This window comes from Microcebus murinus, chromosome 2 (genome assembly GCF_040939455.1).
Source record: "Microcebus murinus isolate Inina chromosome 2, M.murinus_Inina_mat1.0, whole genome shotgun sequence".
Lineage (NCBI taxonomy): Eukaryota > Metazoa > Chordata > Mammalia > Primates > Cheirogaleidae > Microcebus > Microcebus murinus.
Genome location: NC_134105.1, coordinates 70,056,876 through 70,070,425, shown reverse-complemented (window position 1 = coordinate 70,070,425; position 13,550 = coordinate 70,056,876). Strand labels below are relative to the sequence as shown.

Below are 13,550 nucleotides of genomic sequence, written 5' to 3'. Positions count from 1 at the left end.
GTCATGAGATAAGGTTCAGTTTGATTTCTGATTAAGAGAAGATCAATACCAAATGCTTTTCCTTCAGAGCGGTTGATGATTATAAATTTAGACTAGGTATACATAATAGTTTCTTAACTGTTGAATTGCATTGGGAAAACAATGTATCAACATTCATCTGCTTCAGCTGCAGCTCTAAGCTCTTTCCTCCTATCTTCCAGTCCACGGTGCTTTTATCTACTCAGGGAAGAAGTTTTACATTATATTTGACTAAGCCAAACACAAAAGTGTTAGGCCCCAGATTATTTTTCAACTGAAGGTCTTAGATTTCTCACTGAAAAATAATGTTCCTTAAACAGTTTCTGAACCTGATCTCTGCTTGGTTTTGGTCATCTAAGAATCACGTGATCCAGCAGCAGATGAAATTCCTGTTGCAAACAAACCTTAGGAGAGATCAGACCCTCCAAGTCAGAGTTTAATAATCATTCAGCCAGTTGAGGAATTGCTTTGTAAGACTAATAAGCTTTGAGACGAAGGAGTATACATGTACATGTATCTGTCTGTTAGGGAACTCTTGGCATCAATTTATCCTGCAGTGAGGGTCCAAAAACATTATAAATGGGGCAGAAGAAAATACACATGCTGCATTTCTTTAGTAATTGAAGCAATTTGATAACCTCCTTCTTGGACGCTTATTGCATTCCTCATTAAGTTTGACTATGTTTATGAATATTTTGTGCCAACTGTACCTTTAAATAAAAGAAGATAAATGAAAGACTTCAGTGATCAAAGCTTGGTGGGGAGGTGAGAAATGTGCTATATCTGTGGAGGTCCACGGTTCTCTTTTGGTACCATTTCAAAATAGGCTGTGATTGAGGCTGCACTTCATAACTGGCTGGGTGACCTTGAGCAAGTAACTGCCATTCTCCTGACTCAGTTTCTTTTTCAAGAAATTGGAGTCTATTGGTAAGATGACCAAGATGTTATTTCCAACTCTAACATTCAGTGAGTTCATGATCTTTACCAGGGCCAAGATTGGCAATGGCTAACTTAAGAAAGACAAAGACTTAACTCATTTTCCCCAAACAAAATGCTAAGCTGTCTAGTCAAGAATACATGCAACTTTTTGTTTGTTTGTTTGTTTGTTTGTTTGGGCAGAAGGAGGAAAAAAAGATTAAAGGATTAAAATATTCCTGTATTAGTTAGCTATTGCTGCATAACAAATCACACCCAAACTCACTGGCTTCAAACAATAAGTATTTATTATTTTTCACTAGTATGTGGATCAGCCAGATAGTTAGCTAATCTGGGCATGCTCAGCATATCTCAGCTGTTTGCATCCAGCTGGTGAGTTGGCTGAAGGTTACTGGCTTAGATTAGCCTTATTCACATATGTAACATTTGGCTGGCTGTTAAGTGGGGAGACAGAGGTGACCAAGCCATGGATGTCTCATCATCCACCAGGCTAGATCAGACTTGCTCATTCTTGAGCTATAGGCTCAGGACTGGCACACTGTCACTCTTGCCATGTTCTATGGGCAAGGAAAAGTCACAAGGCCAGTCCAGATTCCTCTTGTCAGAAGGAGCTACGAGGTTATATGGCAAAGGCTGCAGGGAGGAATGGAGAATCGTGGTCATTTTTGCAATCAATCTATTGTCACAAGTAGGGTTTTTATGGGCTGTTACATGTAGACTTGTCTTCAGCTGTGAGGTTATGGTGATAATCAAGACTCAATCATTGGCGGGGTATGGTGGCTCATGCCTATAATCCCAGCACTTTGAGAGGCTGGGCAGGACAGGAGGATTGCTTGAGGCTAGGAGTTCAAGACCAGCTTGGGCAACACAGTGAGACTCTGTCCCTACAAAAAATAAAAGTAAATAGAAACATAAAGACCTAATCATCACCTTCAAAAAAATCACAGTTTAGAGTAGGGGAAAAATGAAACACAGTTAATTAAAATACAACGTACTAAATATTATAATAGAGGAGATAGTACAGGACCTAGATGTGGGGCATCTCCTGCCCAAGAGGCTGCAGAAAAGCTTCCCAGAGGTGGTGACATTTGAACCAGGTCTTGTCCAGGGCTCTATTCCAGTGCCTCACACAGTCCTTGGCTTACAGTAAGCATTCAATAAATATTTGATGAATAAACGCAGAATGAGAAGGAGGTGGCATAAAAGGGATACAGAGAAGATCATTCTAAGGAGGAGAATTAGCATGAAGTGTGTAAAAGAGGACTTAATATTTAATCTCCAAGAACATTTATGTTTTCAACAAATATTTGCTAAATGCCCACTATGTGCTAGACACTAGGGATGAGGAATATGGACGCTTGAGAGGGGGAGAACATACCTATATTTACATTCTCCCTAGTGGGAAAGAATATCCTTACCTCTTCTAACTCCCTGTGTCTTACTCACGCAAACATCAGCCCAGCTACCACCTTCCACGTGACAAAATCAAGTTTATGATCACAGTGAGGACATGAGCCAACACCATCTACTGGGCTTTCCAGGAGCACAAGCTCAAACTTCAAGAGACACTCATTCAATAGTGGCCAGATCCCTAGGTATCTCATTAGAAGATCTTGTTTTTATTCCACTTTCAAAGTTAAGTGCTTGAAAAGGATATAATGCAAAAGTAATGTTACTGGTTGGGATCTGAGACTGTCTTTGAATATTGTCTGGGTTTTATGGAAACCCTATTTATGTCCTGGGACATATATAGGCTCAGCATAGTATTTGCAAGTCTTGTAAATATGTCAGTGCTTTTCTAAATGATGTGGTCAGGGCCAACCTTCATTCTTTTAGATCTACCCCATATTTTTAAAAGTTAATTGTTAATGGTATAATGCCATGAAACATTTGCAGGGTGTTTGGCTGGTTGAAGGATCTTTGGCCAGCAGGTGCCAAAACTCTATGATTAGGGTCTTCTCCCTATGTGTTATACCCATCCAAAATGGTAGGTTTATGAATCCTTATCAAATACACCCAGAATGTCCCATGAAATACACAGATTAGAAGTATTAAATGTCCTTAACTTTGCTTGCTTGAATTCTATCAGGCTTATCTTGACTTCTTATAAAGGCTATAGACAAAAATTCATTTCTATGGGCTGAAATATATAGCTCTCTGCTCCTTCTACTTGACTTTGTAATACTAAATAGATATCTATGATATTCAAATAATTAATAATAAGTAAGAAAAAGGTAACAACCAATCAGGATGGACACAGGGAGACCCCAGATGTGCTTGTCATTAACCTCTTGTTATTGGGTATCAGAAAGGTCTGGAGGAGGTGTGGGGTACTCTGGTAGCTAGGATCATGTGAATAGGGGGAGTTCTTTGGGAACTCTGGCTTCTGCTCTTGACCAAGCATCACAGTGGGCACTGTGCCACTGAGGCACAGATCTGTGCACCTCTGATGAATACTTACCTTTCTGGTTATGACCAATCATGGTCAAGCTGTAGTTTAAGATTGCTGATTTTTCAAATGTGGGGATAAGGCTGATGGTGGTCACAAAAAAAATTGACAAATATTCTTTGCTGTTATTTCAACTAACACCAACAGCTAATCTTTTTTATTGTAGGGAAGAACTAATACATTTAAGAAGACCAGGATGGGTAACAAATAGTTATATGAAGTCAGTTTGCTAAATGCATCTTTAAAGTGAAACAACTTCCAAGCAAATGTAAAACCAGACCTTGCGTTGGGGTTAACAATATCAACATTTTCTTTTCTCCTCCTTCGGTCTCTCCCCCACATCCTTTGATTCTCTCAGCCCAGCTGTCGTTAGCTTGTATGACTGGAGGGAGATCTGGAGGTTTGAGCTCTAGCATTGCAGGCAAGAATTCATGAAAAACAATCAAGGATCCAGTCTTTGTTTGGTGCGGGCACTGGGCTTCATTTCCATGTTGTTGTTTTTCTAGTCTTTAAAGGCAAATTCTTTACTGATGCAGTAAGACTGGAGATTGATAAACAGAACAAATGTTATTTTAAACACCATAATGATAATAATTTAATCAAATATGATTTGCTTTTAATAACTTCTTTATTGGCCTTTCCATTTTGAAAAGTGGCCATGTGAATGGTTTGCTTTTTCGTTTTTAATGAGAGAGGAGATTAATGATCTTACTTGTAGGAGCAGAAGACTAATGGTGCTTATTCCTACACTCTTTGTTTCACGGAACAAAGTCAGCCCACCCTGCTATTACAACCGACTGGCCTGAAGCTCCAACGTTCTCGAGAAAGCCAATGGCAACTTTGGGCCAGGTGTTTCCTCTGAACCTTGGATATGGTTTGTTTGTCCCCACTGAAACTTACGTTGAATGTGATCCCCAGTGTGTGGATGTTGAGAGGTGGGGCCTAGTGGGAGGCATTTGTGTCATAGGGGAAGATTCTTCATAAATGGCTTGGTGCCCTACTCCAGGTAGTGAGCAAGTTCTCACCCTGGTGAGACTGGATCAGCGCCTGTGGCAATAGTTTAGTTCCCCTGAGACTGGGTTGTTAGAAAGCCAGGAGGCCCCTTCGGTTTTCTCTCTTTGTCCACATACACTCCCCCTTTGACCCCTGCCATGCTTTGACCTAGCAGGCAGCGCTCAACAGAAACCAAGCAGATGCCAGCACCATGCTCCTCACACTTCCCAGCCTGCAGAACTGTGTTCTAAATAAATCTCCTCTCTTTATAAATTATCAGGCTCAGGTATTCTGTTTTAGTAACACAAAACCAGCTAAGACAGTATTCACCAGTCAGATCAATACTCACTAGCATTTGCACTGTGCCTGATTGTTTACCAAGCACTTTCACTGACATGCATTCCTTCAAGCTGTGTTACTCCTATTACACAGATGAGATATTGAGAGTAAAACTAACTTCCTACAGGTAAGTGACAGCACTGAGACTTTGACTTTGCCCTCACCTCCACATTCAAGTCCCTCCTGTGCACCGTGGTGGGCAGTGTGTTACTATGACTAGCTTAGGCAGTCCATGCCGCAATTGTGAAAAGAACTGAATCTTATTCATTCCTAAACCCTACCCTCTCATACCACAAACCATCTGAAAAAGAAACATAAATAAATAAACAAGTCACTATTGAACCTGCAAACCTGCTCGGTGAGTAGAATTGGCCGGGATATTGAGTTGAAATAATTTGAATTAGAAAACCTCATTTACTCATACCTAAGGGTCTCTATAATTTAAGAGGTTCATGATGGAGGAGGTGCCTATTGCTACCTCCTCCAACAAGGAGAATATTGTTTCCAAACAATGTACAAATAGAGGACTGGGCCATCATGAAAGCATTTATGGGTTGTTGAAGAACTTTCTTTCTGCTGGGACCCAGGGTTCATGGATCTAAATGTCCATATTTTATACCTACCCTTGTCTGTAAGACTTGCTTTCCCCAAAACAAATGCTTTATTCTAACTTGAATTCCAGACATTCAAGCCATGTACCAAATCAAGAGAGCCACAGATTGGTGACATATGATAATAATGCTGGAACAGTCTTGGTTCCTTAAAATTGGTTACTAAACAAAGAACAGTAGCAAGGAAGAGGCTGAGGTAGGGGTAGGCATAAGTTATTATTACAACTATTGATTCCCGCCCCCAGTCCCACAGCCCCTCAAAAATTGCTTTGAAAATGGAAAAGGTGACTAGTAAGTTTATTTACGCTTTTTAAAAAGCACTGCCAATCCCAATTTATCAGTTACTGTCTTGTGACAATTTATTCATTGTTCACTGTTAGAAGCCAGAAGTTACATAGAAATGCATGATTGGTGATAGCTTCTCTATTTCAATATGGTATAATAGAGATAACACGGTGCCCAAAAGCTCCGCAGCCGACTTTTTGTCTGCTTTGTCTCTTTTCATTAATCTATCAGGATCTTCATTTAATATAATCCAAAAAAGCAAGGTAATTGCTTCACTTATCAGTTATCATCGCTCTCGCATACTTATCGTGTCAAAATTATTTATGTGGATAGGCCAGGTTGATCTTGCTGCATTCAGAAGCTTAAAATTTGAATAACTGTTCTGCCAGTTAGGTTATCAAAATTGCAGCATAAGCAATGAGCTTCTCTCTTCTGGATATTGGAGTAGGAAAAAGGAATAGCCTCCTGGATGTGCTGGTGGGAAGGGCAGGACCGGGCCAGGGCGGCACTCAGACCAGGTCTTTGGTGCAAGGAGAGAAGAAATGGCCACAGAATTAAGAGAGTGACTGGAAGATACATTGTGTAGGTCTCTGACAAAGTAAAAGAGAAATGAAGCCAATTGGACCCTGCCTTTCAGCGCTTTTCCTCAACAATAGCCCACAGAATAACTAATACAATTATTCTGAAAAGCAAAACAAACAAACATTTCCACCTGGGTCTTCCTCCATCCAGCCCTCCCCTTGTCCCCCCCCACACACACAGATGGGTGTTTCAGTGTGCTTTTTTTCTACTTGTTAATCACTTGCCAATTGTCAAGTATTTCGTCACTTTGAAGACATATTAGGCCAACATGAATTGTGGCAGGTTTTCAATCTAGAAGCAAACATTTATTTCTATAAAATGATTTTTGTTAGATAAGTCTTATTTTGAAGCATCCAAGTCTCTCTCCCTTTTTTTCCTTTTACAAATGTTGATGGTAAAAATAAATTACTTCAGTGTTTGTTTTCCAGCTCAACATCGGGGATTATAGGCTCTATTAGCAGAGAATGGTTAAGTAAATGTAACTAGTAGCTTGGCTCTAACATCAATAAGAAAAATTTCTCTGGACTAATTGTCAGTTTATTTCTTAATGTACAGATGATCATTTAGTACAGCTTTAAGTCCTCACTTATGGTAGTTTGCCATGGAGATGGAACCATGTGAAAGAGAGAGCCTGAGTCATACTTGTGTTTTTCTCTTATTGCTGTTTCAGTAAATGTTCTGAAAATAAAGTGAAAAATACATGCATAAAATCTAGTATTTATATTAATCCTCTGATAGTTACTACTATTGCAGAAGTTAGAACTGAAGACCAGGTGGATCTTACAGCCTACAAATTTATTTTCCAACCCTGAGATTTGATTCTTCCTTAAGAATAAAACACAATGTAAATGTATTTGAAGAAACGTTCACACCTATGATAATGGCCAATATCTCGGTACCTAGAAGAGTGTCCAGTATCTAATGTATCCTTAGTACATCAACAATTAATAATAATGTATTAATACATCCAAATATGTGTTAAGTAAATGAATATATGAAAAAGTGAATAGACTTTCGCCCTTAGTTCATTTTCTGTTGCTATAACAGAGTACCTGAGACTAGGTAATTTACAAAGAAAAGAAATTTATTTCTTATTGTCTGGAGTTTGGGAAGTCTCAGATGAGGGACCCTCATCTGGTAAGTTCCTTCTTACTGCAATATTGTGGAGGCATCATGTGGAAAGAGAGCAACAGCCTTCCAGCTCAGGTCTCTCTTCCTCTTTCCATAAAACCACTGGTCCTATCATGGGGCCCCCCTCCAATGACATTATCTAATCCTATTTCTCTCCCAAAGGTTCCACCTCCAAATGCCATCAACATATGAATTTGGTGATTAAGTTTCCAACACATAATATTTGGGGACATATTCAAACCATAGCATTCTACCTGTGGCCCCCAAAATTCATGCCCTTCTCACATGCAAAGTACATTTATTCCATCCCAATAGCCCTAAAGCCTTAACTCATTCCAGCACCAACTCAAAAGTTCAGAGTCTCATCTAAATCAGATATGGGTGAGATTGAAGGCATGATTCATTCTGGGCAAATTTCTTACAGCTGTGAGCCTGTGAAATCAAATCAGTTATCTACTCCCAAGATATAATGATGGGACAGGCATAAGACAAACCTTTCCATTCCAATAGGGAAAAATAGGCAAGATGCAAGTAATAACAGGCCCCAAGCAAGTCCAAAACTCAACAGAGCAGACATTAAATCTTAAGACTCTAGAATAATTTCTCACCTCCTAGACACACTTGTGTGGGGCTGGGGCCCCCAAGGCCTCAGGCAACCCCACCTCTATGGCTTTACTGGGCTCAGACCATCCTTCAGCTCTCCTAGGCTCATGTTGCAGGTAGCTCTATGGTTCTAGGGCCTCAGTGGCAGTCCCACTCCCATGGCTCCACTAGGCAGTCCTCTGGTGGAAACTTTCTGGGGCAGTTCCAACCCCATATTTTCAGTTGGCATTTTTCTAATCAGGGTTCTGTGCAGTGGCTCCTCCCCTGTGACAAATCTGCCTGGGCCCCCAGGCTGTCTGATACATCCTTTGAAATCTGGGGAAGGCTGCCATGCCTCCATAGCTCTTGCTCTCTGTGAGCCTGCAGAATTAGCACCACATGGATGCCACCAAGGTTTATTGCTTGTATCTTCTGGAGCATTAGGTTAAGCCACAAGAGGGGGCCACTTGAGCCACAGCTTGCACAGCTGAGAAGTGCCACCAAAGTGAGAAGTGTCAGAATGTGGTAAGCAGAGACCCAACATGGCCCTGGGCAGCAGCCTGTCCCCTGAAACCTTTAGAAACCTCTGCCCTACTAGAGCTGTGGGCTTGTGATGGGAAAGGCAGCCTCAGAGATCTCTGAAATGTGTGTGGGGTTTTTCTCTCATTGTCTGAATAGTCCCTTCTATCCATATTAATCTCCTTAGCAAACAGTCACTGGACCACACCCTTGGTTTCCTCTTCTGAAAAAGCCTTTTCATTCTCTACCACACAGCCAAGCCGATAATTTTCCAAATCTTTTTTAATTATAAATTTTGTCTTTAAGCAATCCCTTTGCTCACTTATTTCACTGTAAGCAGTTAAAAGTAGCCATAAAGCAGCCTGAATGTTTTGCTGCTTAGGTATTTTTTCCAACAGATATCTTAGTTCATAGTTCTTAAGTTCTGCATTCCATAAAATTCTATAACATAGACACAATGCAGCCATATTCTTTGCAATTTTATAACAAGGTCTTTACTCTAGTTTCCAATACCTTGAGACCTCATCATAATTACCCTTACTGTCACAACCACTTAGGTAATCTCTGAGAAGCTCCAGACTTTCCCCCATTACTTCTTCTTCTAAGCCCTTGCCAGAATCACCCTTAAGTCTCCATTTATGACAATACAGGTTTTTTTCTAGAATTCAATTCAAAAATATTCCAGCCTCTACCCATTATTCAGGTCTAAAGCTGCTCCCACATTTTCAGGTATTCATTTTCAGGTAGTCCCACTTCTTAGTACCAACTTTCTGTCTTAGTCCATTTTCTGTTGCTATAAGTAGGTATTAATACTTTATAAAGAATGGGGATTTATTTAGCTCACAGTTCTGGAGGCTTGGAAATCCAAAATCAAGCACTGGCATCTTCTGAGAGCCTTCTGCTACATCATAACATGGCGGAGGGCATCACTGGGCAGGAGAGTAAGGCTATGCCAGCTCAAGCACTCTTCCTCTTCTTATAAAGTCACCAGTCCCATCAAGGAGACTCCACCCTAATGATATTATCCAGTCCTAACTAAGGCCCTACCTCCAAATGCCATCAATGCATGAATTTGGCAATTTTTTTAAGTTTCTAACACATGAAATTTGGAGGTCACATTCAAACCATAATATCTCCTAAACTTTGACTTTTAAAATGACACTCAACATTCAACAAACTGTAAGAACCTATCACCTAACAGAACAGGCCTTGTCGAAGGTCTAGCAAACATCTCAATCCTTTATAGAATCTTCCCTCATTATTTGTCACATTATTTTATGACTCTAGTAGGCATGACACATATTACCCTGTGTTGTTATTATGAACATGTATCTCTTAAATTCTTTCTTATGCTGAAGTCAGAAACTTGAAGTCAAAGACTATGCCTTTATACGTTATTACTCCCATAATGACTGATAAAGTGCCTTATACACATTAAATATAAATAAATATCTAATTAGAAGTGAACTGATTATTTTGTAACATTATATGAGGCTAAACCAAACCATCAGCATGTTGCTTCTACCTTAAGCACACTTAGTTCCTTTAACTGTTTTTACTGTCCTTATTATCATCACCACTCATTATAATGCTTGAACCTAAACCAAAGTCTGAGTAAAGAATGGAGGTGGGAATGTTAATGAATATCTACTGAATGCTGACTTTCAAGAGATGAGAAAAGTAAATTATTTACACTTTAAGTACAGCCTGTCTTTAATGCAAGTTCACTACATTGTTTATTCATTAATTTATTTGTTCAGCAAATATGTTTTGACCATGTGCCAGGCACTGTGCAGCTGCTAGGATAAAGGGATGAATAAAATATTTTTTCTGCCTTTGAAGAGTTTAAAGGCCAGTGATAGAGAAAGAACTGTAAATAAAGAATTATATAGTTTAAATCTGTATTTGCTGCTTGCTAATTATGTAACCTTGGGCAATTCATGTACCTTCTCAGGACTTGAGCTTCCTCAATTAGTTAAATAAGGATAATCATAATGAGTTTGTGCCCCTGTGATATAGTTATTATTTCATAGTGCAGTGCTTGATAGGTAATAGGCACTCAACAAATGTACAACAGTATTTTCAACAAATGAATGTACAAAATACAAGGGAACAAGATGGAGAAATTAACCCAAAATATGAGGCAAGAAAGTCTTCACAAAGTTTAGACTTGAAAGATGAAAGGATAATTTGCAAGATAAAGAAGGAAAAGAAGTAGTTCCTAGCAGTGGAAACATATACAAAGGTCAGAGGTGTGAAAGCTCTCATCAAATTTTAGAATCAATGGATAGTAATGCTTGTGGTCTCTGAGGGACTTTTGATCTTTTCTTTCACCCAATCATTGCCTAATAGTTCTCCCTCCCTTCAAATTTGTGGGGATTCTTTTTCCCTTCTTAATTAAAATACCTGATATCAGCACTTGTCTCCTTTTATTTGGTTTGATTTTAGAACAATAACTTAGTCTATTGAAATCATTTTTTATTTAATTTAAAATTCAAGAGTAAGGTGGCCACTATCAGGTTTCAGTCATATATGCAAATTTTAACATATATCCTACATACATATCAAGAAAGAAATTGGCATCTGAACAATAACTGTTAAAATTTTAAATTTAATATCATACTTGTGGTTATTGGAAGCATCTAAATGACAAAATATATTTGGACAAAAATGGAGAAATGTAGCAAAATACAGATATCTTGAATTATCTAGATGCTTAATAAGATATGGATGAAAATCCTAATAAAATGGTAATAATAAATGAAATAAATAAAAATCCAATTTTTTCTGGTAAAAACTTTTATTCAATTTTGGATACTTAATGTTATGTTGATATAATATATGAATACATTTTTCGTCTACTCATTACTACCATTACTGTATAAGACCATCTAAAACTTATTTGGGTTAAGATAATCAGTATGCACTACTTTTTCTCTATATAAAAGGTCATGCATTCTCAAACAACTGTTTATTGCCTTTTAAAAATAGGTACTTCATTGGCTTCTTCCCAGTGATCTGGGGTCCTGCCAATCCTCCACAGATCTTCACATGTTATCATTCTTGGCTCTGTGATTACATCAATTATTTTCTTGGCAAAGCCAAGGTAGAGTTGGTCAAGCCCAACTAACATAAAAATATGTACACCCCAAAGTAAATTCTAAGCCAGTTCAAATTCTACTTTATCTTTAAATTTTATTTTAGCCGTCTTCAGTTATATACATCTCTATAGCTACTTTGTTTTGTGATCATGCTCTTTTCTATACACATATGAAACTGCCAAGAGGCTCAGGGAACAATTTAGAATCATCTAAAGCCTTTAACACTGTTAAATCCTACTTGATCCATGAAGAATAATTACCAAGGTCTGGGGAACTTGTATGGGAATTTACCTATTTACAGTTAGGTCTGTCTATTTGTGAACAGCCAGCTGAGTTTTAGCCAAGTTCAGATAACTATTTAGAGGGATTCTGAGACAGCTATATAGTTTCCTAGTTTGAGATGATGGAAAGACCTACATTTGCCTTTACTCCATTCAAAATTCCCATTGAAATGACAATATATGTATGAAAATAAATAAATTTTGGGCAGGGCTTGACGCAAACCCCCAAAAAAGAAGGAAGAGGAGGAGAAAGGAGGATGACATTAGCAGATCAGAAAGTTTGAGGAAGTCCCAGAAGACAAGAGGCAGACTGAATTATATTGTGAGATAAACTCTAACAGAGTAAATCACAACCTAAAATAGACACATAGGAAAAAGATGTAGTGGAAGTGGAAATCATTTTCCTTGAAAGATCCCTACCCAGTCTCCAAGTACATAGTTAGAAATCACCAAGGGGCATAATAAGGGCTTGTGACTGGAAGACCATCCTCAGAAATCCGGGTGAGTTAAAACCCCTCTTATTCCTCCATATATGGAGAATTTTACTTATTTGGCAGCTGTTGTGCCTCCAGCCTATTCATATACTAGAAAAAAAAGTCACTTGTCAATAAGGTTCACTCTGACACAGGGCCTGAAGGCAGCCCTTCCATTCAGGACAGTGGCCTTTTGGGTAACATGGATGGTTATCCATGCCATCTAGTTATACTATTAAATGTAGTCCTCTGTGCAAAAAAAAAAAAATTATTGATCAGCCAAGGATTACCAGACATTTAAGGGAAATCAAATAGCAGAAAAATAAAGACAAAAATGAATAAACAGAAAAACTGACCCCCAAACAGTAATAATGCAAGGAATAAAAGAGAACATTAAAAATTTCTAACCAGTATTCTAAAAATTCAAGAATATATCTCATTTTTAATATAAAAATGAGGCTGCCATGAGTGCTTAGAAATAAAAAATGTTTTTATTTTTTAATGTACTAAAATTTGAAAAGCAATGATATGGAGCATAGATCCAGAAGCTTCTATACCTATCTGTATAGGTATTTTAGAAGGAGTCACTATAAATAATGAATGAGTTGAAATAATCAAAGAAATAACAAAAGAAAATAGATAAAATTTCCTTCAGCTAGAAAAAATACCAGCTCAACAATTAACAAATCCCACCAAATGTCAAGTAGAAAACATATGCACTAAATATATCTTTGCAAAATATCAGAACACCAAGCATGAAGAAAAAATTGCAAAAACATTCAGAAAGGAAAAAAATGATTACTCAAAAAGAAATGAGCATCAGATTAACATCAATGTCTTATCAACAACACAAGATACTAAGACTATAAAGCAATTTTAAACATTGAATTCTATATCAAGTGCAATTGTAGACAAAATTTAAGCAAAAAATAAAGATATTTTTAGACATGAAAGAACTCAAAAGATTATTTCTATCTTTCCTAAAGCAAATATTTTGTGGATATACTATAGTAGTATGAAAAATAATCCAAGAAAGAGGAAGAAAAGGAATCCAAGAACAGAATAACCTGACCTAAAAGTACTACAAAAGAAATCTCAGAATGAGCAATAGACCAAGAAAGTAATGAGTACAGTAGAAGGAAACTATAGAACTTTATGAAAAAAATTGATTTATATTAATTGGACATGGGTTGAGGATGGTAATGTGCATGAGAAAACAGATGCAAAAGAAATTTGTAGTAAATGTGAAG

General features: G+C 37.9%; 1 long non-coding RNA gene across 1 annotated transcript in view; it reads right to left on the bottom strand.

Annotated features, from left to right (window-relative positions):
* Positions 1–1,180: 1,180 nt before the first annotated feature.
* LOC105862740 (uncharacterized) overlaps positions 1,181–13,550 on the bottom strand; it is an 87,916-nt gene continuing 75,546 nt past the window's right edge. The window contains exons 3-4 of the long non-coding RNA XR_012923687.1: positions 3,684–3,944; positions 1,181–1,838 (exon numbers count right to left, since the gene is read on the bottom strand). This is a non-coding gene — a long non-coding RNA (uncharacterized LOC105862740). The remainder of the gene's footprint in view (positions 1,839–3,683; positions 3,945–13,550) is intronic.